General features: G+C 36.4%; 1 non-coding gene across 1 annotated transcript; it reads right to left on the bottom strand.

The window, feature by feature from the left end:
• Window positions 1-4,236: 4,236 nt before the first annotated feature.
• TRNAV-GAC lies at window positions 4,237-4,309 on the bottom strand. Its single transcript has one exon. It is a non-coding gene; the product is annotated as a tRNA-Val (tRNA).
• Window positions 4,310-5,798: the final 1,489 nt, after the last annotated feature.

The raw sequence follows: 5,798 nt of genomic DNA, 5'->3' as shown, positions 1-5,798 counted from the left end.
AGACATGCCTCCTACTTCCCAAGCACCATTGACTTATTAGTGCCTAGTTTTGAAAGAACACAATCAATGGTACTTGGAAATCACTCAATACTTCACCCAAAAGATTCCACAGCCAGAACCTATGGCGTCCATGCCTTTGCAATATTTACCTAACCGTAGGAGCATCTGGGCTGCAGAACCAGGGACAGTTATACTTGTCTTTTGCTGTTCTTTTTTTCTCTTGTGTTCCAGTGGTCTCAGTTTTCCCTTTCGCAGAGAGTTTAGTTGCTCTTACACCTTCCATGGTCTCCTATGTTGAAAAGAAACATAGTTCACTCAATCCTCACACTCGCCTCCTGCTCATATTACTGTTTTGCTCTATAATTCCACTAGCATCTACATGACTGGATACATTCCTCTATGAAAATCACAGACTGAACTTGTTATAATAGCCTCTCTGTTTTTGTTTTTTCAGACATGTGTGTATTGATTATATTAAATTTTATTGAATTTACTTCATATAGTCCAGTTGAATTTTGGCAACACAACTAAGTAACCTAACCATACTTCAAGAAGTAATGGAGGCTCTGATAAATTAAGTATTTTTTTAAGGTTTTTATTTATTTTTTTTTTTTACATTCCAAATCATGAGCTCTTCCTCCAATCCAGCTCATGATCTCTCTGGCTGTTGGTCCCCACAGTAACTCATTCATTCCTACATCACATATCTAACTCCAAACCTCCTCTGCCTGCCTTTTGGGTGTACACTGCTAAATCAGCTTTGACTCATTCTCCTTCAAACCCCACATCCAATGATTTGCCAGATACTGCTCTTGTACAACCCTTTTGAATCTATCACTTACCTTCCATTCATTCAGAACACATTCACTGGGGAGATTCCCTGTGCCAGGCAGTGTAGTAGGTTCAAGGGATTCAGAAGGAATCTGACCACTTCAGATACCAAAGATGACAGCATAAATATGGGTAAGGGACAATCCACTTCCACTTTCACCATTTTCATTCACCCACCCTGGCATTTATAGTTAAATAACTCTATTAAAAATATTAGTTTAAGTAATGTCACTCTTCTGCACTCCGTCCGTTGTTGATTTTCCTGTTCTGATGTAATCTTGAAGTTCTCTCAATTTGGGGCCCTACTTTTTACCTAAATCTTGATTTTTCTCTGTAAAGTGAATTATATCCACTGATGGATGGTGTTGTTCAGCTCTTCAGTAAGTTTCCTGGTTTGTTATTTATAAAATATACCTATTACTGAGGCATGAGTGTTGACAACTGCAGATATAATAGGGTTTTTCTATTTTTCTTCTTAGGTCTATCAGCTTTTGTTTATGAGTTTTGAAGCTATGTGGCCAGGGCCATACACATTTAGGACACTTGCAGCCCTTTGGTGAATAGACACTTTATGATTATATAACATCTCTCTATACATCTGTTTTTTAAAAAATTTTGAAATCTACTATGATATTAATATGTTCAATTCAGCAGCTTTTTTTTGTTTTGTGCTTGCATAATTTAACGTTCCCCATTCTTTTACTTTTACTCTACCTGTGTCATTATAGTTGAAGTGCCTTTCTTATAGTCAGCACATAGATTGGCCATGGCTTATTGTTAATACATTCTGACAATGTCTAATGTGTAATTGATGCGTTTAAGCCATTTACATGTAATGTTACTGCTGATATGTTTGTATATAGATCTATCATTTCATTTCCTCTGTTTTCATTCTTCTGTTTCCCCCTTCCTACATCCTTTTGGCTTATTTACTCATTTTTAGTATTCTTTATTAGTTAATTTGTTGCGGGTGTTTTTGTTTGTTTGTTTTTACTACATGTGTTTGTATAGTTATTTCGTAATTTATTAGCAATACCATGTACATGCTCTTCACAATCTACTTTAGAATCGGTATTACATCATTCAAGTTGGATATGAAATCTTCATCATCTTTTAGGTCTCTTTACTGTAGCCTCTTTATGTTTTGTATTTAGTATATCTAGACACAGTGAAAACTCCATCAGACGATGTAACAATTTTTGCTTTCAGTCATCACACATACTTTAAAGAGTTCAAGAGAAGATTAACAGTCTATTATGTTTATCTAAATATTTAACATTTCTGTTGTTTCTTCATCCCTAATATTCCAAGCTTTCTTCTGTTATCATTTTCATTCTCTGCAAATAATTTCTATCAGCAATTCATGGTTTACTTTCAAATGAGAATGTATTTATTTCACTTTTATACCTGGAGTATATTTTTGTTGTACGAATCATTTGGAGTTAGCAGACTTTCCTTTCAGCATTTAAAAAATGTTACTCCATTTCATCTGACCTCCATGGTTTGCGATGAGAAAGCATAATCACTCATATTGTGATTCCTGTTATTGTTCTCTGGATGTTTTCAAGATTTTTCTCCTTCTCTAACAGTTTGATTGTGATGTGTCAGGTACAAATTTCTTTGAACCAATTCTGATTGAAATTTGCTGAAATTTTTGAATCTTTAGGATTATGTCTTTTGCTAAATTTAGACCATTTCAGTCTGTAACTCTTCAAATACTTTTTCACCCCACTTTCCCCCTTTTCTGGTACTAAAAAGATGCGAGTGTTAAAACTTTTACTATTTTTCTATTGGTCCCTGAGACTGTTCATTTTTTAAAAGACTTATTTTCTGTTGTTCTGATTGGGTTATTATTATCGATTTTTCTTCAGGTTAACTGGCTCTTCCTTCTGCCTTTTGTGTTCAGGTATTTAGACCATCTAGTGGTTTTTTGTTTGTTATGGTTTTGGTTCATGCAATAATCACTTGTAAAATTACAACTTGGTTTGCTTTTTATCTTCCAATTGTTTGCTGGGATTTCCTAGTTTTCTATTCATTTCAAGAGGATTTGTCTTTACTTCTTGGGACATTATCACAGCTCCTTTAAAATATTTGTTATGTGATCCCACATCTTATCGCTAATTGTCTTTTCCCATGAGAATTAGGATTTCCTGGTTCTTCATATGCTGAATAACTTTGGATTGTATCCTGGCTATTTTGAGTATTGTGACACTTTGTTTCTTCTTTAAATCTTTTCGAATAATGTTGCTACTTTTGTTTTTGCAGGCTATACACTGGATGTGTTCAACTTTGAAGTATCCACCAGCTTTGTGTGTGTTGCAGTTTCAATGTCAGTTCCATTTTCAAAGTCTTTACAATGCTGTACACACTTTTCTGGAGTACTCACAAGCCAGTGGCCAATGCGGACTTGGGCACTGGTTTATCATTTAATTCAGTTCTCAAAGACTATAGTATACAATTCAGGATCAGAGCCTTACGTTCACAATTTTGGAGGGTGCCTAAGGAGTTCAAAAACCACTTTATGGGTGGCTTTCCACAACTTCAGCAGTACTTTCTGGTTTCTTGGGACTCTACAGTGCCCTAACCAGAAAGCTGGGGCTTTAATTGCCCTGCTCTTCCGTGCACTTTTCAGGATTGTGCTGTATTTTGGGCCAAGCCATAGGAAGAAACAAGGAGAAAAAGAACAATTGGGGATACCCCACCCTCTTGGGATCACATGTTCCATATACTGCACCCTTGTGGGACCATAGCCAGCCTGTTTTGTTATGCCTATAGCTCATTAACCAGTGAAGCGTTCAACATGTCCAAAAGTGTAAGGCTGTCACCTGCAGAACTTTGGTCCAAAAGTAAAGATCTAGAGAGTGTGGACATGGATCTCACGACTTCTCACATGCTAAGCTAATGCTCCATCACTCCAGCTAATTCCCCATCTCGACTTTTTTGTTGTTGTTTGTTTGATTTCCCACGTATTTTATTCATGAGTAGATGTGCTAGTCTACACTTCATTATTCACGACTCGGGCATTCCCATAACACAGAGAAGGTAAAATCTTTAATGCGGAACCAAGACTCCACTAAGTACTGAAAAATAGCGCGGGATAAGAGCTCGATCCAATACTTTTTGAGAAAAAGGAAAAGAGTTTACTACAAAAAAGTGGAGACTGGAAAACTCAGGTGCCGCCAAAATTTCACGTTTCAGATATTCTGAGAGAGAAGAGAGGACGTCCCAGTTGGGAATCGCTGAGACAGAACCGCCTGGCAAACTCAGCATAGCTATTTCAAGATGACCATCTTGCTCTTAAAAGGGCCCAGATTATGACTTGTCCCTTGCAGCTCTGGCCGCCTAGAAGACGCAGTGAGGCGGCCACTCCCCGCCGGATTCTGGGAGGAGGTAAAAGCGACAAGTTGTTTCCGCCCGGTTTCGAACCGGGGACCTTCCGCGTGTCAGGCGAGCGTGATAACCACCACACCACGGAAACCCCTCTAGTAGTAGTTTGTACAATATTTCTGGGATGTACGTTTAAGACTTGTTTCTTATTTTCAATTAAGAAATAAAATTTCTATATATGGATGATATATAGCATGATGTTTTGATATATGTATATATTATGGAATGGCAAAATCCAACTGCTGATTAACACTGATTACTTCGCATACTTATTTTTGAGCATATCGATTAACATTTTTTTTTATTGTGGTGAGAAAGCTTAAAATCTCCTCCAGCAATTTTCGAGTATACAATACTTTGTTTTTAACTATATTCACCATAGTGCATGATAGAGTTCCTGAACTAATTCCTCCTGTCTAATTGAAATTTTGTTTTGACAAACATCTACCCAACCCTCCCCTTCTCTCCTCCTCCCACCGCCACCCCCAGTCTCTGGTAACCACCATTCTTCTCTCTACTTCTACTAGTTTGACTTTTTTTAGATTTCACATATAAGTGACAACACGAGGTGTTTTTCTATGCCTGTCTTATTCCATTTAACATAATGTCTTCTAAGTTCATTTATGTTGTCATGACCCACAGTATTTCCTCCTTTTTTTTTCAGGCTCAGTGGTATTCCATCAAGTTATATATCTTGATTTTTGTTTGTTTGTTTTGTTTCATTTTTTAAATCCATTCACCCGCTGATGAACACTTAGGTTGATTCCATATCTTGGCTATTTGGAATAAAGCTGCAATGAACATGGAAGTGCAGATATCTCTTCAACATACTGATTAATTTACATTGAATATACTAGGATACGTCTAATTTCCGTGAAAAAAAAATAGACTTAAAAGACAATATTAATATTTCCAGGTATTTTTCTGAGACTCCTCATATTCCTAAGAGTGATATCACTGTATTATATGGTATTTCTCTTCTTAGTTTTTTTTGAGGAAACACAACACTGCTTTTTATAATAGTCATACTAATTTACATATCCACCAATAGTCTACAAGTGTCCCTTTTCTCCATATTCTTGCCCATATTAGTTATCTTTTATCTTTTTGTTCATAGACATTCTATCAGGCATGAGGTGATATCTTCTTATGGTTTTGATTTGCGTTTTCCTGGTGATTAGTGAGGTTGAGCACCTTTTTATATACCTATTGACCATCTTTCTTCTTTTGAGAAATGTCTGTTTAGGTCCTTCCCCCATTCTTTAAGCAGTTTTCTTTTTCTTTTCTTGTGATTGAGTTGTTTGAGTTCCATATATATTTTTAATATTACCCCATTACCAATGTGTGGTTTACAAATATATTCTCTTATTCCATAGATTGTCTTCACCCTGTTGATTGCTTTCTTGGCTGTGCAGAAGCTTTTCAGTTTGATGTAATCCTAGTCATTATTTTTGCATTTGCTGCCTGTGCTTTTGTGGTCATATCCAATAAATCATTACCCAGACCAATGTCATGGAGGTTTTCCCTATGTTTTCTTCTAGTGCTTTTACAGTGTCAGGTCTTATGTGTAAGTCTTTAAT

Source organism: Galeopterus variegatus, unplaced genomic scaffold (assembly GCF_000696425.1).
Source record: "Galeopterus variegatus unplaced genomic scaffold, G_variegatus-3.0.2 Scaffold2717, whole genome shotgun sequence".
NCBI classification, from domain to species: Eukaryota; Metazoa; Chordata; class Mammalia; order Dermoptera; family Cynocephalidae; genus Galeopterus; species Galeopterus variegatus.
This window is presented reverse-complemented; position numbering and strand designations above follow the sequence as displayed.